The following is a 22,898-nucleotide window of genomic DNA, read 5'->3' as shown; positions in this document are numbered from 1 at the left end:
GATTTTGGCCTGTCTGGCAGGTGGTTCCGGCAAGGGGAGCAGGTGGCTCTGGCGTGCTCGGCAGGTGGTTCCGGCATGTCAGGCAGGTGGTTCCGGTCTGTCCCGTAGGTCGTTCCGGCATGTCCGGCACGTGCTTCTGGCACGTCTGAGAGGTGGTTCTGGCATGCCAGGCAGGTGATTCTGGAGTGTCGGTTAAGTGGTTCTGGTGTAGCCGGCAGTTCCTTTTGGCGTGTCCGGCACGATTGTCCTGCCAGTCGAGCAGGTGGTTCCGGTGAGCTCGGCCGGTGGTTCCAGTCTCTCCAGGATGTGGTTCCAGCGTGTCCGGAACGTGGTTCTGTTACGTCTGAGACGTGGTTCCTGCATGCCAGGCAGGTGATTTTGGACTGTCCGCCACGTGGTTCTAGAATAGCCAGCTGTTGATTTTGGCCTGTCTGGCAGGTGGTTCCGGCTATCGAGCAGGCGGCTCCGGCGTGCTCGGCAAGTGGTTCCAGGATGTCTGGCAGGTGGTTCCGGTCTGTCCGGTAGGTGTTTCCGGCGTGTCCGACACGTCCTTCTGGCATGTCTAAGAGGTGGTTCCGGCATGCCCGGCAGGTTATTCCGGAGTGTCTGCCGAGTGGTTCTGGCGTAGCCAGCAGGTGATTTTGGCATGTCCAGCAGGTGGTCCTCGGGAGTGGATCAGGTGGTTCCGGCATACTCGGCAGGTGGTACCGGCGTTTCCGGAACATGGTTCTGGCAAGTCTGAGAGGTGGTTCCGGCATGCCCGACCTGTGATTCCGGAGTGTCCGCCAAGTGGTTCTGGCGTACTCGGCAGGTGATTTTGGCGTGTCCGGCAGGTGTTTCTTGCGAGTCGAGCAGGTGGCTCAGGCATGCTCAGCAGGTGCTTCCGGCGTGTCCGGCATGTGGTTCTGGTGTGTCTGAGAGCTGGTTCTGGCATGTTCGGCAGATGATTTCGGAGTGTCCACAAAGTGGTTCTGGCATACCTGGCAGGTGATTTTGGCGTGTGCGGCAGGTGGTTCTGGCGAGTGGAGCAGGTGGTTCCGGCGTGCTCGGCAGGTGCTTCCGGTGTCCTTGGCACGTGGTTCTGACATGTCTGAGAGGTGCTTCCGACATGCCCGGCAGGTGATTCCGGTGTGTTCGCCAAGTGTTTCTGGCGTGGCCGGCAGGTGTTTTTGCATGTCCGGGGGTGGTTCCGGCGAGTCGCGCCGGTGGTTCCGGCGTGTCCGGCAGGTGGTTGCGGTCTGTCCGGCAGGGTGTTCTGGGGTGTCCGGCACGAGGTTCTGGCACGTCTGAGAGATTGTGACGGCATGCCCTTCACGTGATTCCGGCTTGTCTGCCAAGTGCTTCTGGTGTAGCAGGCAGGTGATTTTGGCACGTCTGGCAGGTGTTTCTTGCGAGTCGAGCAGGTGGCTCAGGCATGCTCAGCAGGTGCTTCTGGCGTCTCCGGCAGGTTGTTCTGGTGTGTCTGAGAGCTGCTTCTGGCATGTCTGGCAGATGATTCCGGAGTGACCACCAAGTGGTTCTGGCATACCCGGCCGGTGGTTTTTGCGTGTCAGGTAGGTGGTTCCGGCGAGTCGAGCAGGTGGTTCCAGTGTGCTCGGCAGGTGGTTCAGGCGGGTCTGGCAGGTGGTTTCAGTGTGTTCGGGGTGTGGTTCCGGCATCTCGGGCACATGGTTCTGGCACGTCTGAGATGTGGTTCTGGCAGGCCCGACAGGTGTTTCCGGAGTGTCCGCCAAGCGGTTCTGGCGTAGCTGGCAGGTGATATTGGTGTGACCGGAAGGTGCTTCCAGCAAGCCCGGCAGTTGATTCCGAAGTGTTCACCAACTGGTTGTGGCTTAGCCGGCAGGTGATTTTGGCGAGTCCAGCAGGTGGTTCTGTGGAGTGGATCAGGAACTTCCGGCCTTCTCAGCAGGTGCTTCCGCAGTCTTCAGCATGTTGTTGTGGCACCTCTGGGAGGTGGTTCCAACATGCCCGGCAGGTGATTCTGGAGTGTCCGACAAGTGGTTGTGGAGTAGCCGGCTGGTGATTTTGGCGTGTCCGGCAGGTGGTTCTGGCGAGTCAAGCAGGTGGTCCCGGCGTGTCCGGCAGGTGATTCCGGTCTGTCCTGGAGGTGGTTCCGGAGTCTCTGCCGAGTGGTTCTGGCGTAGCCGGCAGGTGATTTTGGCGTGACAGGCAGGTGGTTCCGGCAAGCGCGGCAGGTGATTCCGAAGTGTTCACCAACTGGTTGTGGCGTAGCCGGCAGGTGATTTTGGCGTGTCCGGCAGGTGGTTCCGGCAAGCGCGGCAGGTGATTCCGAAGTGTTCACCAACTGGTTGTGGCGTAGCCGGCAGGTCATTTTGGGGTGTTCGGCAGGTGGTTCTGGCGAGTCGAGAAGGTGGTTCTGGCGTGTCCGGAAGGTGTTTGCAGTCTGTCCATGACGTGGTTCCGGCATGCCCTCCAGGTGATTCTGGAGTGTCCACCAAGTGGTTTTGGCATAGCCGGCATATGATTTTGGACTGTCAGGCAGGTGGTTCCGGCATGTCCAGCAGGTGTTTCCGGCGAGTTCAGCAGTTGCTTCCAGTCTCTCCGGCATGTGGTTCCGGCACCTCTGAGAGGTGGTTCCGGCATGCCCGGCAGCTGATACCGGAGTGTCTGCCGAGTGGTTGTGGCGTAGCCGGCAGGTGATTTGGGCGTGTCCGGCAGGTGGTTCTGGCGAGTCGAGCAGGTGGTTCCGGCGTGCTCGGCAGGTGCTTCCGGGGTCATTGGCACGTGGTTCTGGCATGTCTGAGAGGTGGTTCCGGCATGCCCGGCAGGTGATTCCGCAGTGTTCGCCAAGTGGTTCTGGCGTAGCCGGCAGGTGATTTTGCATGTCCGGCGGTGGTTCCGGCGGGTCGAGCCGGTGGTTCCGGCGTGTCCGGCAGGTGGTTGCGGTCTGTCCGGCAGGTGGTGCTGGGGTGTCCGCCACGTGCTTCTGGTACGTCTGAGAGGTGGTTCCAGCATGCCCGGCAGGTCATCCCGGAGAGTTCTCCAAGTGGTTCTGGTGTACCCCGCAGGTGATTTTGGCGTGTCCGGCAGGTGGTTCCAGTCTGTCCAGTAAGTGTTTCCAGCTTGTCCGGCACGTGGTTCTTGTACGTCTGAGAGGTGGTTCCGCCATGGCTGGCAGGTGATTCCGGACTGTCCCCCAGGTGGTTCTGGCATAGCCAGCAGTTGATATTGGCCTGTCCGGCCGGTGGATCCGGCGAGTCGAGCAGGTGGCTGTGGCGTGTTCAGCAGGTGGTTCCGGCGTGTCTGGCAGGTGGTTCCGTTCTGTCCGATAGGTCGTTCCGGCATGTCCGGCACGTGCTTCTGGAACGTGTGAGAGGTGGTTCTGGCATGCCAGGCAGGTGATTCTGGAGTGTCGGGTAAGTGGTTCTGGTGTAGCCGAAAGTTCATTTTGGTGTGTCCAGCACGTGGGTCGTGCGATTCGAGCAGGTGGTTCCGGAGTGCTCGGCAGGTGGTTCCAGTCTGTCCAGGACGTGGTTCCAGCGTGTCCGGCTCGTGGTCCCGTTACATCTGAGAGGTGGTTCCTGCATGCCCGGCAGGTGATTCTCGACTGTCCGCCAGATGGTTCTCGCATAGCCAGCTGTTGATTGTGGCCTGTCTGGCAGGTGCTTCCGGTGAGTCGAACAGGTGGCTCCGGCGTGCTCGGAAGGTGGTTCAGGCGGGTCTGGCAGGTGGTCTCCGTCTGTTCGGGGTACGGTTCCGGCATCACATGCACAAGGTTCTGGCACGTCTGAGATGTAGTTCTGGCCGGCCCTACAGGTGTTTCCGCAGTGTCGACAAGTGGTTCTGGCGTAGTTGGCAGGTGATTTTGACATGACCGGCAGGTGGTTCCAGCAAGCCCGGCAGGTGATGCGGAAGTGTTCACCAACTGGTTGTGGCGAAGCCGGCAGGTGATTTTTGCATGACTGGCAGGTGGTTCTGGCGAGTCGAGCAGGTGGTTCCGGCATGCTCGGCAGGTGCTTCTGGTGTCTTTGGCACGTGGTTCCAGCATGCCCGGCAGGTGATTCCGGAGTGTTTGCCAAGTGGTTCTGGTGTAGCCGGCAGGTGATTTTGCATGTCTGGCAGTGGTTCCGGCGGGTCGAGCCGGTGGTTCCCGCGTGTCCGGCAGGTGGTTGCAGTCTGTCTGGCAGGTGGTTCTGAGGTGTCCGGCAGGAGGTTCTGGCACGTCTGTGAGGTTGTGCCGGCATGCCCTTCACGTGATTCCGGCTTGTGCCCCAAGTGGTTCTGGTGTAGCGGGCAGGTGATTTTGGTGTGTCCTGCAGGTGGGACCGGTGAGTCAAGCAGGTGGTTCCGGCGAGTGTTTCCTGTGGTTCCAGTCTGTCCGGGAGATGGTTCCGGCCTGTCCGGCACGTGCTTCTGGCACTTCTGAGAGGTTGTGCTGGCATGCCCGGCAGGTGATTCCGGAGTGTCCGCCAAGTGGTTCTGGCGTAGCCGGCAGGTGATTTTGGCGTGTCCGGCAGGTGGTTCTGGTACGTCTCAGAGGTGGTTCCACATGCCCAACAGGTGATTCCGGAGTCTCTGCCACATGGTTCTGGCGCGTCTGAGAGGTGGTTCCAGCATGCCCGGCAGGTCATCCCATAGAGTCCTCCGAGTGGTTGTGGAGTAGCCCGCAGGTGATTTTGGCGTGTCCGGCAGGTGGTTCCGTCGTGCTCGGCAGGTGGTTCAGGCGTGGCCGGCAGGTGGTTCCAGTCTGTCCAGTACGTGTTTCCAGATTGTCCGGCACGTGGTTCTGGTACTTCTGAGAGGTGGTTCCGCCATGGCTGGCAGGTGATTCCGGACTGTCCCCCAGGTGGTTCTCGCACAGCCAGCTGTTGATTTTGGCCTGTCTGGCAGCTGGTTCCGGCAAGGGGAGCAGGTGGCTCTGGCGTGCTCGGCAGGTGGTTCCGGCATGTCAGGCAGGTGGTTCCGGTCTGTCCCGTAGGTCGTTCCGGCATGTCCGGCACGTGCTTCTGGCACGTCTGAGAGGTGGTTCTGGCATGCCAGGCAGGTGATTCTGGAGTGTCGGTTAAGTGGTTCTGGTGTAGCCGGCAGTTCCTTTTGGCGTGTCCGGCACGATTGTCCTGCCAGTCGAGCAGGTGGTTCCGGTGAGCTCGGCCGGTGGTTCCAGTCTGTCCAGGATGTGGTTCCAGCGTTTCCGGAACGTGGTTCTGTTACGTCTGAGACGTGGTTCCTGCATGCCAGGCAGGTGATTTTGGACTGTCCGCCACGTGGTTCTAGCATAGCCAGCTGTTGATTTTGGCCTGTCTGGCAGGTGGTTCCGGCTATCGAGCAGGCGGCTCCGGCGTTCTCGGCAAGTGGTTCCAGGATGTCTGGCAGGTGGTTCCGGTCTGTCCGGTAGGTGTTTCCGGCGTGTCCGACACGTCCTTCTGGCATGTCTAAGAGGTGGTTCCGGCATGCCCGGCAGGTTATTCCGGAGTGTCTGCCGAGTGGTTCTGGCGTAGCCAGCAGGTGATTTTGGCATGTCCAGCAGGTGGTCCTCGGGAGTGGATCAGGTGGTTCCGGCATACTCGGCAGGTGGTACCGGCGTGTCCGGAACATGGTTCTGGCAAGTCTGAGAGGTGGTTCCGGCATGCCCGACCTGTGATTCCGGAGTGTCCGCCAAGTGGTTCTGGCGTACTCGGCAGGTGATTTTGGCGTGTCCGGCAGGTGTTTCTTGCGAGTCGAGCAGGTGGCTCAGGCATGCTCAGCAGGTGCTTCCGGGGTGTCCGGCATGTGGTTCTGGTGTGTCTGAGAGCTGGTTCTGGCATGTCCGGCAGATGATTTCGGAGTGTCCACAAAGTGGTTCTGGCATACCTGGCAGGTGATTTTGGCGTGTGCGGCAGGTGGTTCTGGCGAGTGGAGCAGGTGGTTCCGGCGTGCTCGGCAGGTGCTTCCGGTGTCCTTGGCACGTGGTTCTGACATGTCTGAGAGGTGCTTCCGACATGCCCGGCAGGTGATTCCGGTGTGTTCGCCAAGTGTTTCTGGCGTAGCCGGCAGGTGTTTTTGCATGTCCGGGGGTGGTTCCGGCGAGTCGCGCCGGTGGTTCCGGCGTGTCCGGCAGGTGGTTCCGGTCTGTCCGGCAGGGTGTTCTGGGGTGTCCGGCACGAGGTTCTGGCACGTCTGAGAGATTGTGACGGCATGCGCTTCACGTGATTCCGGCTTGTCTGCCCAGTGCTTCTGGTGTAGCAGGCAGGTGATTTTGGCACGTCTGGCAGGTGTTTCTTGCGAGTCGAGCAGGTGGCTCAGGCATGCTCAGCAGGTGCTTCTGGCGTCTCCGGCAGGTTGTTCTGGTGTGTCTGAGAGCTGCTTCTGGCATGTCTGGCAGATGATTCCGGAGTGACCACCAAGTGGTTCTGGCATACCCGGCCGGTGGTTTTTGCGTGTCAGGTAGGTGGTTCCGGCGAGTCGAGCAGGTGGTTCCAGTGTGCTCGGCAGGTGGTTCAGGCGGGTCTGGCAGGTGGTTTCAGTCTGTTCGGGGTGTGGTTCCGGCATCTCGGGCACATGGTTCTGGCACGTCTGAGATGTGGTTCTGGCAGGCCCGACAGGTGTTTCCGGAGTGTCCGCCAAGCGGTTCTGGCGTAGCTGGCAGGTGATATTGGCGTGACCGGCAGGTGCTTCCAGCAAGCCCGGCAGTTGATTCCGAAGTGTTCACCAACTGGTTGTGGCGTAGCCGGCAGGTGATTTTGGCGAGTCCAGCAGGTGGTTCTGTGGAGTGGATCAGGAACTTCCGGCCTTCTCAGCAGGTGCTTCCGCAGTCTTCAGCATGTTGTTGTGGCACCTCTGAGAGGTGGTTCCAACATGCCCGGCAGGTGATTCTGGAGTGTCCGACAAGTGGTTGTGGAGTAGCCGGCTGGTGATTTTGGCGTGTCCGGCAGGTGGTTCTGGCGAGTCAAGCAGGTGGTCCCGGCGTGTCCGGCAGGTGATTCCGGTCTGTCCTGGAGGTGGTTCCGGAGTCTCTGCCAGGTGGTTCTGGCGTAGCCGGCAGGTGATTTTGGCGTGTCCGGCAGGTGGTTCTGGCGAGTCGAGCAGGTGGTTCCGGCATGTCCGGCAGGTGATTCCGGTCTGTCCTGGAGGTGGTTCTGGAGTCTCTGCCGAGTGGTTCTGGCGTAGCCGGCAGGTGATTTTGGCGTGACCGGCAGGTGGTTCCGGCAAGCGCGGCAGGTGATTCCGAAGTGTTCACCAACTGGTTGTGGCGTAGCCGGCAGGTGATTTTGGCGTGTCCGGCAGGTGGTTCCGGCAAGCGCGGCAGGTGATTCCGAAGTGTTCACCAACTGGTTGTAGCGTAGCCGGCAGGTCATTTTGGCATGTTCGGCAGGTGGTTCTGGCGAGTCGAGAAGGTGGTTCTGGCGTGTCCGGCAGGTGTTTGCAGTCTGTCCATGACGTGGTTCCGGCATGCCCTCCAGGTGATTCTGGAGTGTCCACCAAGTGGTTTTGGCATAGCCGGCATATGATTTTGGACTGTCAGGCAGGTGGTTCCGGCATGTCCAGCAGGTGTTTCCGGCGAGTTCAGCAGTTGCTTCCAGTCTCTCCGGCATGTGGTTCCGGCACCTCTGAGAGGTGGTTCCGGCATGCCCGGCAGCTGATACCGGAGTGTCTGCCGAGTGGTTGTGGCGTAGCCGGCAGGTGATTTGGGCGTGTCCGGCAGGTGGTTCTGGCGAGTCGAGCAGGTGGTTCCGGCGTGCTCGGCAGGTGCTTCCGGGGTCATTGGCACGTGGTTCTGGCATGTCTGAGAGGTGGTTCCGGCATGCCCGGCAGGTGATTCCCGAGTGTTCGCCAAGTGGTTCTGGCGTAGCCGGCAGGTGATTTTGCATGTCCGGCGGTGGTTCCGGCGGGTCGAGCCGGTGGTTCCGGCGTGTCCGGCAGGTGGTTGCGGTCTGTCCGGCAGGTGGTGCTGGGGTGTCCGCCACGTGCTTCTGGTACGTCTGAGAGGTGGTTCCAGCATGCCCGGCAGGTCATCCCGGAGAGTTCTCCAAGTGGTTCTGGTGTACCCCGCAGGTGATTTTGGCGTGTCCGGCAGGTGGTTCCAGTCTGTCCAGTAAGTGTTTCCAGCTTGTCCGGCACGTGGTTCTTGTACGTCTGAGAGGTGGTTCCGCCATGGCTGGCAGGTGATTCCGGACTGTCCCCCAGGTGGTTCTGGCATAGCCAGCAGTTGATATTGGCCTGTCCGGCCGGTGGATCCGGCGAGTCGAGCAGGTGGCTGTGGCGTGTTCAGCAGGTGGTTCCGGCGTGTCTGGCAGGTGGTTCCGTTCTGTCCGATAGGTCGTTCCGGCATGTCCGGCACGTGCTTCTGGAACGTGTGAGAGGTGGTTCTGGCATGCCAGGCAGGTGATTCTGGAGTGTCGGGTAAGTGGTTCTGGTGTAGCCGAAAGTTCATTTTGGCGTGTCCAGCACGTGGGTCGTGCGATTCGAGCAGGTGGTTCCGGAGTGCTCGGCAGGTGGTTCCAGTCTGTCCAGGACGTGGTTCCAGCGTGTCCGGCTCGTGGTCCCGTTACATCTGAGAGGTGGTTCCTGCATGCCCGGCAGGTGATTCCGGACTGTCCGCCAGATGGTTCTCGCATAGCCAGCTGTTGATTGTGGCCTGTCTGGCAGGTGCTTCCGGTGAGTCGAACAGGTGGCTCCGGCGTGCTCGGCAGGTGGTTCAGGCGGGTCTGGCAGGTGGTCTCCGTCTGTTCGGGGTGCGGTTCCGGCATCACACGCACAAGGTTCTGGCACGTCTGAGATGTAGTTCTGGCCGGCCCGACAGGTGTTTCCGCAGTGTCGACAAGTGGTTCTGGCGTAGTTGGCAGGTGATTTTGGCATGACCGGCAGGTGGTTCCAGCAAGCCCGGCAGGTGATGCGGAAGTGTTCACCAACTGGTTGTGGCGAAGCCGGCAGGTGATTTTTGCATGACTGGCAGGTGGTTCTGGCGAGTCGAGCAGGTGGTTCCGGCATGCTCGGCAGGTGCTTCTGGTGTCATTGGCACGTGGTTCCGGCCTGTCCGGCACGTGCTTCTGGCACTTCTGAGAGGTTGTGCTGGCATGCCCGGCAGGTGATTCCGGAGTGTCCGCCAAGTGGTTCTGGCGTAGCCGGCAGGTGATTTTGGCGTGTCCGGCAGGTGGTTCTGGTACGTCTCAGAGGTGGTTCCACATGCCCAACAGGTGATTCCGGACTCTCTGCCACATGGTTCTGGCGCGTCTGAGAGGTGGTTCCAGCATGCCTGGCAGGTCATCCCAGAGAGTCCTCCGAGTGGTTGTGGAGTAGCCCGCAGGTGATTTTGGCGTGTCCGGCAGGTGGTTCCGTCGTGCTCGGCAGGTGGTTCAGGCGTGGCCGGCAGGTGGTTCCAGTGTGTCCAGTACGTGTTTCCAGATTGTCCGGCACGTGGTTCTGGTACGTCTGAGAGGTGGTTCCGCCATGGCTGGCAGGTGATTCCGGACTGTCCCCCAGGTGGTTCTCGCACAGCCAGCTGTTGATTTTGGCCTGTCTGGCAGGTGGTTCCGGCAAGGGGAGCAGGTGGCTCTGGCGTGCTCGGCAGGTGGTTCCGGCATGTCAGGCAGGTGGTTCCGGTCTGTCCCGTAGGTCGTTCCGGCATGTCCGGCACGTGCTTCTGGCACGTCTGAGAGGTGGTTCTGGCATGCCAGGCAGGTGATTCTGGAGTGTCGGTTAAGTGGTTCTGGTGTAGCCGGCAGTTCCTTTTGGCGTGTCCGGCACGATTGTCCTGCCAGTCGAGCAGGTGGTTCCGGTGAGCTCGGCCGGTGGTTCCAGTCTCTCCAGGATGTGGTTCCAGCGTGTCCGGAACGTGGTTCTGTTACGTCTGAGACGTGGTTCCTGCATGCCAGGCAGGTGATTTTGGACTGTCCGCCACGTGGTTCTAGAATAGCCAGCTGTTGATTTTGGCCTGTCTGGCAGGTGGTTCCGGCTATCGAGCAGGCGGCTCCGGCGTGCTCGGCAAGTGGTTCCAGGATGTCTGGCAGGTGGTTCCGGTCTGTCCGGTAGGTGTTTCCGGCGTGTCCGACACGTCCTTCTGGCATGTCTAAGAGGTGGTTCCGGCATGCCCGGCAGGTTATTCCGGAGTGTCTGCCGAGTGGTTCTGGCGTAGCCAGCAGGTGATTTTGGCATGTCCAGCAGGTGGTCCTCGGGAGTGGATCAGGTGGTTCCGGCATACTCGGCAGGTGGTACCGGCGTTTCCGGAACATGGTTCTGGCAAGTCTGAGAGGTGGTTCCGGCATGCCCGACCTGTGATTCCGGAGTGTCCGCCAAGTGGTTCTGGCGTACTCGACAGGTGATTTTGGCGTGTCCGGCAGGTGTTTCTTGCGAGTCGAGCAGGTGGCTCAGGCATGCTCAGCAGGTGCTTCCGGCGTGTCCGGCATGTGGTTCTGGTGTGTCTGAGAGCTGGTTCTGGCATGTCCGGCAGATGTTTTCGGAGTGTCCACAAAGTGGTTCTGGCATACCTGGCAGGTGATTTTGGCATGTGCGGCAGGTGGTTCTGGCGAGTCGAGCAGGTGGTTCCGGCGTGCTCGGCAGGTGCTTCCGGTGTCCTTGGCACGTGGTTCTGACATGTCTGAGAGGTGCTTCCAACATGCCCGGCATGTGATTCCGGTGTGTTCGCCAAGTGTTTCTGGCGTAGCCGGCAGGTGATTTTGCATGTCCGGGGGTGGTTCCGGCGAGTCGCGCCGGTGGTTCCGGCGTGTCCGGCAGGTGGTTCCGGTCTGTCCGGCAGGGTGTTCTGGGGTGTCCGGCACGAGGTTCTGGCACGTCTGAGAGATTGTGACGGCATGCCCTTCACGTGATTCCGGCTTGTCTGCCAAGTGCTTCTGGTGTAGCAGGCAGGTGATTTTGGCACGTCTGGCAGGTGTTTCTTGCGAGTCGAGCAGGTGACTCAGGCATGCTCAGCAGGTGCTTCTGGCGTCTCCGGCAGGTTGTTCTGGTGTGTCTGAGAGCTGCTTCTGGCATGTCTGGCAGATGATTCCGGAGTGACCACCAAGTGGTTCTGGCATACCCGGCCGGTGGTTTTTGCGTGTCAGGTAGGTGGTTCCGGCGAGTCGAGCAGGTGGTTCCAGTGTGCTCGGCAGGTGGTTCAGGCGGGTCTGGCAGGTGGTTTCAGTCTGTTCGGGGTGTGGTTCCGGCATCTCGGGCACATAGTTCTGGCACGTCTGAGATGTGGTTCTGGCAGGCCCGACAGGTGTTTCCGGAGTGTCCGCCAAGCGGTTCTGGCGGAGCTGGCAGGTGATATTGGCGTGACCGGCAGGTGCTTCCAGCAAGCCCGGCAGTTGATTCCGAAGTGTTCACCAACTGGTTGTGGCGTAGCCGGCAGTTGATTTTGGCGTGTCCAGCAGGTGGTTCTGTGGAGTGGATCAGGAACTTCCGGCCTTCTCAGCAGGTGCTTCCGCAGTCTCCAGCATGTTGTTGTGGCACCTCTGAGAGGTGGTTCCAACATGCCCGGCAGGTGATTCTGGAGTGTCCGACAAGTGGTTTTGGAGTAGCCGGCTGGTGATTTTGGCGTGTCCGGCAGGTGGTTCTGGCGAGTCAAGCAGATGGTCCCGGCGTGTCCGGCAGGTGATTCCGGTCTGTCCTGGAGGTGGTTCCGGAGTCTCTGCCGAGTGGTTCTGGCGTAGCCGGCAGGTGATTTTGGCGTGTCCGGCAGGTGGTTCTGGCGAGTCGAGCAGGTGGTTCCGGCGTGTCCGGCAGGTGATTCCGGCAAGCGCGGCAGGTGATTCCGAAGTGTTCACCAACTGGTTGTGGCGTAGCCGGCAGGTGATTTTGGCGTGTCCGGCAGGTGGTTCCGGCGAGTCGAGAAGGTGGTTCCGGCGTGTCCGGCAGGTGTTTGCAGTCTGTCCATGACGTGGTTCCGGCATGCCCTCCAGGTGATTCTGGAGTGTCCACCAAGTGGTTTTGGCATAGCCGGCATATGATTTTGGACTGTCAGGCAGGTGGTTCCGGCATGTCCAGCAGGTGTTTCCGGCGAGTTCGGCAGTTGCTTCCAGTCTCTCCGGCATGTGGTTCCGGCACCTCTGAGAGGTGGTTCCGGCATGCCCGGCAGCTGATACCGGAGTGTCTGCCGAGTGGTTGTGGCGTAGCCGGCAGGTGATTTTGGCGTGTCCGGCAGGTGGTTCTGGCGAGTCGAGCAGGTGGTTCCGGCGTGCTCGGCAGGTGCTTCCGGGGTCATTGGCACGTGGTTCTGGCATGTCTGAGAGGTGGTTCCGGCATGCCCGGCAGGTGATTCCGCAGTGTTCGCCAAGTGGTACTGGCGTAGCCGGCAGGTGATTTTGCATGTCCGGCGGTGGTTCCGGCGGGTCGAGCCGGTGGTTCCGGCGTGTCCGGCAGGTGGTTGCGGTCTGTCCGGCAGGTGGTGCTGGGGTGTCCGCCACGTGCTTCTGGTACGTCTGAGAGGTGGTTCCAGCATGCCCGGCAGGTCATCCCGGAGAGTTCTCCAAGTGGTTCTGGTGTACCCCGCAGGTGATTTTGGCGTGTCCGGCAGGTGGTTCCATCGTGCTCGGCAGGTGGTTCAGGCGTGGCCGGCAGGTGGTTCCAACAGTCCAGTAAGTGTTTCCAGCTTGTCCGGCACGTGGTTCTTGTACGTCTGAGAGGTGGTTTCGCCATGGCTGGCAGGTGATTCCGGACTGTCCCCCAGGTGGTTCTGGCATAGCCAGCAGTTGATATTGGCCTGTCCGGACGGTGGATCCGGCGAGTCGAGCAGGTGGCTGTGGCGTGTTCAGCAGGTGGTTCCGGCGTGTCTGGCAGGTGGTTCCGTTCTGTCTGATAGGTCGTTCCGGCATGTCCGGCACGTGCTTCTGGAACGTGTGAGAGGTGGTTCTGGCATGCCAGGCAGGTGATTCTGGAGTGTCGGGTAAGTGGTTCTGGTGTAGCCGAAAGTTCATTTTGGCGTGTCCAGCACGTGGGTCGTGCGAGTCGAGCAGGTGGTTCCGGAGTGCTCGGCAGGTGGTTCCAGTCTGTCCAGGACGTGGTTCCAGCGTGTCCGGCTCGTGGTTCCGTTACATCTGAGAGGTGGTTCCTGCATGCCCGGCAGGTGATTCCGGACTGTCCGCCAGATGGTTCTCGCATAGCCAGCTGTTGATTTTGGCCTGTCTGGCAGGTGCTTCCGGTGAGTCGAACAGGTGGCTCCGGCGTGCTCGGCAGGTGGTTCAGGCGGGTCTGGCAGGTGGTCTCCGTCTGTTCGGGGTGTGGTTCCGGCATCACACGCACAAGGTTCTGGCACGTCTGAGATGTAGTTCTGGCCGGCCCGACAGGTGTTTCCGCAGTGTCGACAATTGGTTCTGGCGTAGTTGGCAGGTGATTTTGACATGACCGGCAGGTGGTTCCAGCAAGCCCGGCAGGTGATGGGGAAGTGTTCACCAACTGGTTGTGGCGAAGCCGGCAGGTGATTTTTGCATGACTGGCAGGTGGTTCTGGCGAGTCGAGCAGGTGGTTCCGGCATGCTCGGCAGGTGCTTCTGGTGTCATTGGCACGTGGTTCTGCATGTCTGAGAGGTGGTTCCGTCATGCCCGGCAGGTGATTCCGGAGTGTTTGCCAAGTGGTTCTGGTGTAGCCGGCAGGTGATTTTGCATGTCTGGCAGTGGTTCCGGCGGGTCGAGCCGGTGGTTCCCGCGTGTCCGGCAGGTGGCTGCAGTCTGTCTGGCAGGTGGTTCTGAGGTGTCCGGCAGGAGGTTCTGGCACGTCTGTGAGGTTGTGCCGGCATGCCCTTCACGTGATTCCGGCTTGTCCCCCAAGTGGTTCTGGTGTAGCGGGCAGGTGATTTTGGTGTGTCCTGCAGGTGGGACCGGTGAGTCAAGCAGGTGGTTCCGGCGAGTGTTTCCTGTGGTTCCAGTCTGTCCGGGAGATGGTTCCGGCCTGTCCGGCACGTGCTTCTGGCACTTCTGAGAGGTTGTGCTGGCATGCCCGGCAGGTGATTCCGGAGTGTCCGCCAAGTGGTTCTGGCGTAGCCGACAGGTGATTTTGGCTTGTCCGGCACGTGGTTCTGGTACGTCTCAGAGGTGGTTCCACATGCCCAACAGGTGATTCCGGACTGTCTGCCATATGGTTCTGGCACGTCTGAGAGGTGGTTCCAGCATGCCCGGCAGGTCATCCCGGAGAGTCCTCCAAGTGGTTGTGGAGTAGCCCGCAGGTGATTTTGGCGTGTCCGGCAGGTGGTTCCGTCATGCTCGGCAGGTGGTTCAGGCGTGGCTGGCACGTGGTTCCAGTCTGTCCAGTACGTGTTTCCAGATTGTCCGGCACGTGTTTCTGGTACGTCTGAGAGGTGGTTCCGCCATGGCTGGCAGGTGATTCCGGACTGTCCCCCAGGTGGTTCTCGCACCGCCAGCTGTTGATTTTGGCCTGTCTGGCAGGTGGTTCCGGCAAGGGGAGCAGGTGGCTCTGGCGTGCTCGGCAGGTGGTTCCGGCATGTCAGGCAGGTGGTTCCGGCCTGTCCGGCAGGGTGTTCTGGGGTGTCCGGCACGAGGTTCTGGCACGTCTGAGAGATTGTGACGGCATGCCCTTCACGTGATTCCGGCTTGTGTGCCAAGTGCTTCTGGTGTAGCAGGCAGGTGATTTTGGCGTGTCCGGCAGGTGGTTCTGGCGAGTCAAGCAGGTGGCTCAGGCATGCTCAGCAGGTGCTTCTGGCGTCTCCGGCAGGTTATTCTGGTGTGTCTGAGAGCTGCTTCTGGCATGTCTGGCAGATGATTCCGGAGTGACCACCAAGTGGTTCTGGCATACCCGGCCGGTGGTTTTTGCCTGTCAGGTAGGTGGTTCCGGCGAGTCGAGCAGGTGGTTCCAGTGTGCTCGGCAGGTGGTTCAGGCGGGTCTGGCAGGTGGTTTCCGTCTGTTCGGGGTGTGGTTCCGGCATCTCGGGCACATGGTTCTGGCACGTCTGAGATGTGGTTCTGGCAGGCCCGACAGGTGTTTCCGCAGTGTCCGCGAAGCGGTTCTGGCATAGCTGGCAGGTGATATTGGCGTGACCGGCAGGTGCTTCCAGCAAGCCCGGCAGTTGATTCCGAAGTGTTCACCAACTGGTTGTGGCGTAGCCGGCAGGTGATTTTGGCGTGTCCAGCAGGTGGTTATGTGGAGTGGATCAGGAACTTCCGGCCTTCTCAGCAGGTGCTTCCACAGTCTCCAGCATGTTGTTGTGGCACCTCTGAGAGGTGGTTCCAACATGCCCGGCAGGTGATTCTGGAGTGTCCGACAAGTGGTTGTGGAGTAGCCGGCTGGTGATTTTGGCGTTTCCGGCAGGTGGTTCTGGCGAGTCAAGCAGGTGGTCCCGGAGTGTCCGGCAGGTGATTCCGGTCTGTCCTGGAGGTGGTTCCGGAGTCTCTGCCGAGTGGTTCTGGCGTAGCCGGCAGGTGATTTTGGCGTGTCGGGCAGGTGGTTCTGGCGAGTCGAGCAGGTGGTTCCGGCGTGTCCGGCAGGTGATTCCGGTCTGTCCTGGAGGTGGTTCCGGAGTCTCTGCCGAGTGGTTCTGGCGTAGCCGGCAGGTGATTTTAGCGTGACCGGCAGGTGGTTTCTGGCAAGCGCGGCAGGTGATTCTGAAGTGTTCACCAACTGGTTGTGGCGTAGCCGGCAGGTGATTTTGGCGTGTCCGGCAGGTGGTTCTTGCGAGTCAAGAAGGTGGTTCTGGCGTGTCCGGCAGGTGTTTGCAGTCTGTCCATGACGTGGTTCCGGCATGCCCTCCAGGTGATTCTGGAGTGTCCACCAAGTGGTTTTGGCATAGCCGGCATATGATTTTGGACTGTCAGGCAGGTGGTTCCGGCATGTCCAGCAGGTGTTTCCGTCGAGTTCGGCAGTTGCTTCCAGTCTCTCCGGCATGTGGTTCCGGCACCTCTGATTGGTGGTTCCGGCATGCCCAGCAGCTGATACCGGAGTGTCTGCCGAGTGGTTGTGGCGTAGCCGGTAGGTGATTTTGGCGTGTCCGGCAGGTGGTTCTGGCGAGTCGAGCAGGTGGTTCCGGCGTGCTCGGCAGGTGCTTCTGGGGTCATTGGCACGTGGTTCTGGCATGTCTGAGAGGTGGTTCCGGCATGCCCGGCAGGTGATTCCGGAGTGTTCGCCAAGTGATTCTGGCGTAGCCGGCAGGTGATTTTGCATTTCCGGCGGTGGTTCCGGCGGGTCGAGACCGTGGTTTCGGCGTGTCCGGCAGGTGGTTGCGGTCTGTCCGGCAGGTGGTGCTGGGGGGTCCGCCACGTGCTTCTGGTACGTCTGAGAGGTGGTTCCAGCATGCCCGACAGGTCATCCCAGAGAGTTCTCCAAGTGTTTCTGGTGTACCCCGCAGGTGATTTTGGCGTGTCCGGCAGGTGGTTCCAGTCTGTCCAGTAAGTGTTTCCAGCTTGTCCGGCACGTGGTTCTTGTACGTCTGAGAGGTGGTTCCGCCATGGCTGGCAGGTGATTCCGGACTGTCCCCCAGGTGGTTCTGGCATAGCCAGCAGTTGATATTGGCCTGTCCGGCCGGTGGATCCGGCGAGTCGAGCAGGTGGCTGTGGCGTGTTCAGCAGGTGGTTCCGGCGTGTCTGGCAGGTGGTTCCGTTCTGTCCGATAGGTCGTTCCGGCATGTCCGGCACGTGCTTCTGGAACGTGTGAGAGGTGGTTCTGGCATGCCAGGCAGGTGATTCTGGAGTGTCGGGTAAGTGGTTCTGGTGTAGCCGAAAGTTCATTTTGGCGTGTCCAGCACGTGGGTCGTGCGAGTCGAGCAGGTGGTTCCGGAGTGCTCGGCAGGTGGTTCCAGTCTGTCCAGGACGTGGTTCCAGCGTGTCCGGCTCGTGGTTCCGTTACATCTGAGAGGTGGTTCCTGCATGCCCGGCAGGTGATTCCGGACTGTCCGCCAGATGGTTCTCGCATAGCCAGCTGTTGATTTTGTCCTGTCTGGCAGGTGCTTCCGGTGAGTCGAACAGGTGGCTCCGGCGTGCTCGGCAGGTGGTTCAGGCGGGTCTGGCAGGTGGTCTCCGTCTGTTCGGGGTGTGGTTCCGGCATCACACGCACAAGGTTCTGGCACGTCTGAGATGTAGTTCTGGCCGGCCCGACAGGTGTTTCCGCAGTGTCGACAAGTGGTTCTGGCGTAGTTGGCAGGTGATTTTGACATGACCGGCAGGTGGTTCCAGCAAGCCCGGCAGGTGATGCGGAAGTGTTCACCAACTGGTTGTGGCGAAGCCGGCAGGTGATTTTTGCATGACTGGCAGGTGGTTCTGGCGAGTCGAGCAGGTGGTTCCGGCATGCTCGGCAGGTGCTTCTGGTGTCTTTGGCACGTGGTTCCAGCATGCCCGGCAGGTGATTCCGGAGTGTTTGCCAAGTGGTTCTGGTGTAGCCGGCAGGTGATTTTGCATGTCTGGCAGTGGTTCCGGCGGGTCGAGCCGGTGGTTCCCGCGTGTCCGGCAGGTGGTTGCAGTGTGTCTGGCAGGTGGTTCTGAGGTGTCCGGCAGGAGGTTCTGGCACGTCTGTGAGGTTGTGCCGGCATGCCCTTCACGTGATTCCGGCTTGTGCCCCAAGTGGTTCTGGTGTAGCGGGCAGGTGATTTTGGTGTGTCCTGCAGGTGGGACCGGTCAGTCAAGCAGGTGGTTCCGGCGAGTGTTTCCAGTGTTTCCAGTCTGTCCGGGAGATGGTTCCAGCCTGTCCGGCACGTGCTTCTGGCACTTCTGAGAGGTTGTGCTGGCATGCCCGGCAGGTGATTCCGGAGTGTCCGCCAAGTGGTTCTGGCGTAGCCGGCAGGTGATTTTGGCGTGTCCGGCAGGTGGTTCTGGTACGTCTCAGAGGTGGTTCCACATGCCCAACAGGTGATTCCGGACTCTCTGCCACGTGCTTCTGGTACGTCTGAGAGGTGGTGCCAGCATGCCCGGCAGGTCATCCCGGAGAGTTCTCCAAGTGGTTCTGGTGTAGCCCGGAGGTGATTTTGGCATGTCCGGCAGGTGGTTCCAGTGTGCTCGGCAGGTGGTTCAGGCGGGTCTGGCAGGTGGTTTCAGTCTGTTCGGGATGTGGTTCCGGCATCTCGGGCACATGGTTCTGGCACGTCTGAGATGTGGTTCTGGCAGGCCCGACAGGTGTTTCCGGAGTGTCCGCCAAGCGGTTCTGGCGTAGCTGGCAGGTGATATTGGCGTGACCGGCAGGTGCTTCCAGCAAGCCCGGCAGTTGATTCCGAAGTGTTCACCAACTGGTTGTGGCGTAGCCGGCAGGTGATTTTGGCGTGTCCAGCAGGTGGTTCTGTGGAGTGGATCAGGAACTTCCGGCCTTGTCAGCAGGTGCTTCCGCAGTCTCCAGCATGTTGTTGTGGCACCTCTGAGAGGTGGCTCCAACATGCCCGGCAGGTGATTCTGGAGTGTCCGACAAGTGGTTGTGGAGTAGCCGGCTGGTGATTTTGGCGTGTCCAGCAGGTGGTTCTGGCGAGTCAAGCAGGTGGTCCCGGCGTGTCCGGCAGGTGTTTCCGGTCTGTCCTGGAGGTGGTTCCGGAGTCTCTGCCGAGTGGTTCTGGCGTAGCCGGCAGGTGATTTTGGCGTGACCGGCATCTGGTTCCGGCAAGCGCGGCAGGTGATTCCGAAGTGTTCAGCAACTGGTTGTGGCGTAGCCGGCAGGTGATTTTGGCGTGTCCGGCAGGTGGTTCTGGCGAGTCGAGAAGGTGGTTCTGGCGTGTCCGGCAGGTGTTTGCAGTCTGTCCATGACGTGGTTCCGGCATGCCCTCCAGGTGATTCTGGAGTGTCCACCAAGTGGTTTTGGCATAGCCGGCATATGATTTTGGACTGTCAGGCAGGTGGTTCCGGCATGTCCAGCAGGTGTTTCCGGCGAGTTCGGCAGTTGCTTCCAGTCTCTCCGGCATGTGGTTCCGGCACCTCTGAGAGGTGGTTCCGGCATGCCCGGCAGCTGATACCGGAGTGTCTGCCGAGTGGTTGTGGCGTAGCCGGCAGGTGATTTTGGCGTGTCCGGCAGGTGGTTCTGGCGAGTCGAGCAGGTGGTTCCGGCGTGCTCGGCAGGTGGTTCAGGCGGGTCTGGCAGGTGGTCTCCGTCTGTTCGGGGTGTGGTTCCGGCATCACACTCACAAGGTTCTGGCACGTCTGAGATGTAGTTCTGGCCGGCCCGACAGGTGTTTCCGCAGTGTCGACAAGTGGTTCTGGCGTAGTTGGCAGGTGATTTTGACATGACCGGCAGGTGGTTCCTGCAAGCCCGGCAGGTGATGGGGAAGTGTTCACCAACTGGTTGTGGCGAAGCCGGCAGGTGATTTTTGCATGACTGGCAGGTGGTTCTGGCGAGTCGAGCAGGTGGTTCCGGCATGCTCGGCAGGTGCTTCTGGTGTCATTGGCACGTGGTTCTGGCATGTCTGAGAGGTGGTTCCGGCATGCCCGGCAGGTGATTCCGGAGTGTTTGCCAAGTGGTTCTGGTGTAGCCGGCAGGTGATTTTGCATGTCTGGCAGTGGTTCCGGCGGGTCGAGCCGGTGTTTCCCGCGTGTCCGGCAGGTGGTTGCAGTCTGTCTGGCCGGTGGTTCTGAGGTGTCCGGCAGGAGGTTCTGGCACGTCTGTGAGGTTGTGCCGGCATGCCCTTCACGTGATTCCGGCTTGTGCCCCAAGTGGTTCTGGTGTAGCGGGCAGGTGATTTTGGTGTGTCCTGCAGGTGGGACCGGTGAGTCAAGCAGGTGGTTCCGGCGAGTGTTTCCTGTGGTTCCAGTCTGTCCGGGAGATGGTTCCGGCCTGTCCGGCACGTGCTTCTGGCACTTCTGAGAGGTTGTGCTGGCATGCCCGGCAGGTGATTCCGGAGTGTCCGCCAAGTGGTTCTGGCGTAGCCGGCAGGTGATTTTGGCGTGTCTGGCAGGTGGTTCTGGTACGTCTCAGAGGTGGTTCCACATGCCCAACAGGTGATTCCGGACTCTCTGCCACATGGTTCTGGCGCGTCTGAGAGGTGGTTCCAGCATGCCCGGCAGGTCATCCCAGAGAGTCCTCCGAGTGGTTGTGGAGTAGCCCGCAGGTGATTTTGGCGTGTCCGGCAGGTGGTTCCGTCGTGCTCGTCAGGTGGTTCAGGCGTGGCCGGCAGGTGGTTCCAGTCTGTCCAGTACGTGTTTCCAGATTGTCCGGCACGTGGTTCTGGTACGTCTGAGAGGTGGTTCCGCCATGGCTGGCAGGTGATTCCGGACTGTCCCCCAGGTGGTTCTCGCACCGCCAGCTGTTGATTTTGGCCTGTCTGGCAGGTGGTTCCGGCAAGGGGAGCAGGTGGCTCTGGCGTGCTCGGCAGGTGGTTCCGGCATGTCAGGCAGGTGGTTCCGGTCTGTCCCGTAGGTCGTTCCGGCATGGCCGGCACGTGCTTCTGGCACGTCTGAGAGGTGGTCCTGGCATGCCAGGCAGGTGATTCTGGAGTGTCGGTTAAGTGGTTCTGGTGTAGCCGGCAGTTCCTTTTGGCGTGTCCGGCACGATTGTCCTGCCAGTCGAGCAGGTGGTTCCGGCGAGCTCGTCAGGTGGTTCCAGTCTGTCCAGGATGTGGTTCCAGCGTGTCCGGAACGTGGTTCTGTTATCTCTGAGAGGTGGTTCCTGCATGCCAGGCAGGTGATTTTGGACTGTCCGCCAGGTGTTTCTAGCATAGCCAGCTGTTGATTTTGGCCTGTCTGGCAGGTGGTTCCGGCCTATCGAGCAGGCGGCTCCGGCATGCTCGGCAAGTGGTTCCGGGATGTCTGGCAGGTGGTTCCGGTCTGTCCATTAGGTGTTTCCGGCGTATCCGACACGTCCTTCTGGCATGTCTAAGAGGTGGTTCCGGCATGCCCGGCAGGTTATTCCGGAGTGTCTGCCGAGTGGTTCTGGCGTAGCCAGCAGGTGATTTTGGCATGTCCAGCAGGTGGTCCTCGGGAGTGGATCAGGTGGTTCCGGCATACTCGGCAGGTGGTACCGGCGTGTCCGGAACATGGTTCTGGCAAGTGTGAGAGGTGGTTCCGGCATGCCCGACCTGTGATTCCGGAGTGTCCGCCAAGTGGTTCTGGCGTACTCGGCAGGTGATTTTGGCGTGTCCGGCAGGTGTTTCTTGCGAGTCGAGCAGGTGGCTCAGGCATGCTCAGCAGGTGCTTCCAGCGTGTCTGGCATGTGGTTCTGGTGTGTCTGAGAGCTGGTTCTGGCATGTCCGGCAGATGATTTCGGAGTGTCCACAAAGTGGTTCTGTCATACCCGGCAGGTGATTTTGGCGTGTGCGGCAGGTGGTTCTGGCAAGTCGAGCAGGTGGTTCCGGCGTGCTCGGCAGGTGCTTCCGGTGTCCTTGGCACGTGGTTCTGACATGTCTGAGAGGTGCTTCCGACATGCCCGGCAGGTGATTCCGGTGTGTTCGCCAAGTGTTTCTGGCGTAGCCGGCAGGTGATTTTGCATGTCCGGGGGTGGTTCCGGCGAGTCGCGCCGGTGGTTCCGGCGTGTCCGGCAGGTGGTTCCGGTCTGTCCGGCAGGGTGTTCTGGGGTGTCCGGCACGAGGTTCTGGCACGTCTGAGAGATTGTGACGGCATGCCCTTCACGTGATTCCTGCTTGTCTGCCAAGTGCTTCTGGTGTAGCAGGCAGGTGATTTTGACGTGTCTGGCAGGTGTTTCTTGCGAGTCGAGCAGGTGGCTCAGGCATGCTCAGCAGGTGCTTCTGGCATCTCCGGCAGGTTGTTCTGGTGTGTCTGAGAGCTGCTTCTGGCATGTCTGGCAGATGATTCCGGAGTGACCACCAAGTGGTTCTGGCATACCCGGCCGGTGGTTTTTGCGTGTCAGGTAGGTGGTTCCGGCTAGTCGAGCAGGTGGTTCCAATGTGCTCGGCAGGTGGTTCAGGCGGGTCTGGCAGGTGGTTTCAGTCTGTTCGGGGTGTGGTTCCGGCATCTCGGGCACATGGTTCTGGCACGTCTGAGATGTGGTTCTGGCAGGCCCGACAGGTGTTTCCGGAGTGTCCGCCAAGCGGTTCTGGCGTAGCTGGCAGGTGATATTCGCGTGACCGGCAGGTGCTTCCAGCAAGCCCGGCAGTTGATTCCGAAGTGTTCACCAACAGGTTGTGGCGTAGCCGGCAGGTGATTTTGGCGTGTCCAGCAGGTGGTTCTGTGGAGTGGATCAGGAACTTCCGGCCTTCTCAGCAGGTGCTTCCGCGGTCTAGAGCATGTTGTTGTGGCACCTCTGAGAGGTGGTTCTAACATGCCCGGCAGGTGATTCTGGAGTGTCCGACATGTGGTTGTGGAGTAGCCGGCTGGTGATTTTGGCGTGTCCGGCAGGTGGTTCTGGCGAGTCAAGCAGGTGGTCCCGGCGTGTCCGGCAGGTGATTCCGGGCTGTCCTGGAGGTGTTTCTGGAGTCTCTGCCGAGTGGTTCTGGCGTAGCCGGCAGGGGATTTTGGCGTGTCCGGCATGTGGTTCTGGCGAGTCGAGCAGGTGGTTCCGGCGTGTCCGGCAGGTGATTCCGGTCTGTCCTGGAGGTGGTTCCGGAGTCTCTGCCGAGTGGTTCTGGCGTAGCCGGCAGGTGATTTTGGCGTGACCGGCAGGTGGTTCCGGCAAGCGCGGCAGGTGATTCCGAAGTGTTCACCAACTGGTTGTGGCGTAGCCGGCAGGTGATTTTGGCGTGTCCGGCAGGTGGTTCTGGCGAGTCGAGAAGGTGGTTCTGGCGTGTCCGGCAGGTGTTTGCAGTCTGTCCATGACGTGGTTCCGGCATGCCCTCCAGGTGATTCTGGAGTGTCCACCAAGTGTTTTTGGCATAGCCGGTATATGATTTTGGACTGTCAGGCAGGTGTTTCCGGCATGTCCAGCAGGTGTTTCCGGCGAGTTCGGCAGTTGCTTCCAGTCTCTCCGGCATGTGGTTCTGGCACCTCTGAGAGGTGGTTCTGGCATGCCCGGCAGCTGATACCGGAGTGTCTGCCGAGTGGTTGTGGCGTAGCCGGCAGGTGATTTTGGCGTGTCCGGCAGGTGGTTCTGGCGAGTCGAGCAGGTGGTTCCGGCGTGCTCGGCAGGTGCTTCCGGGGTCATTGGCACGTGGTTCTGGCATG

This window comes from Equus caballus, chromosome 27 (genome assembly GCF_041296265.1).
Source record: "Equus caballus isolate H_3958 breed thoroughbred chromosome 27, TB-T2T, whole genome shotgun sequence".
Lineage (NCBI taxonomy): Eukaryota > Metazoa > Chordata > Mammalia > Perissodactyla > Equidae > Equus > Equus caballus.
The sequence above is the reverse complement of the archived record's forward strand: the minus strand, read 5'-3'. Positions refer to the sequence as shown.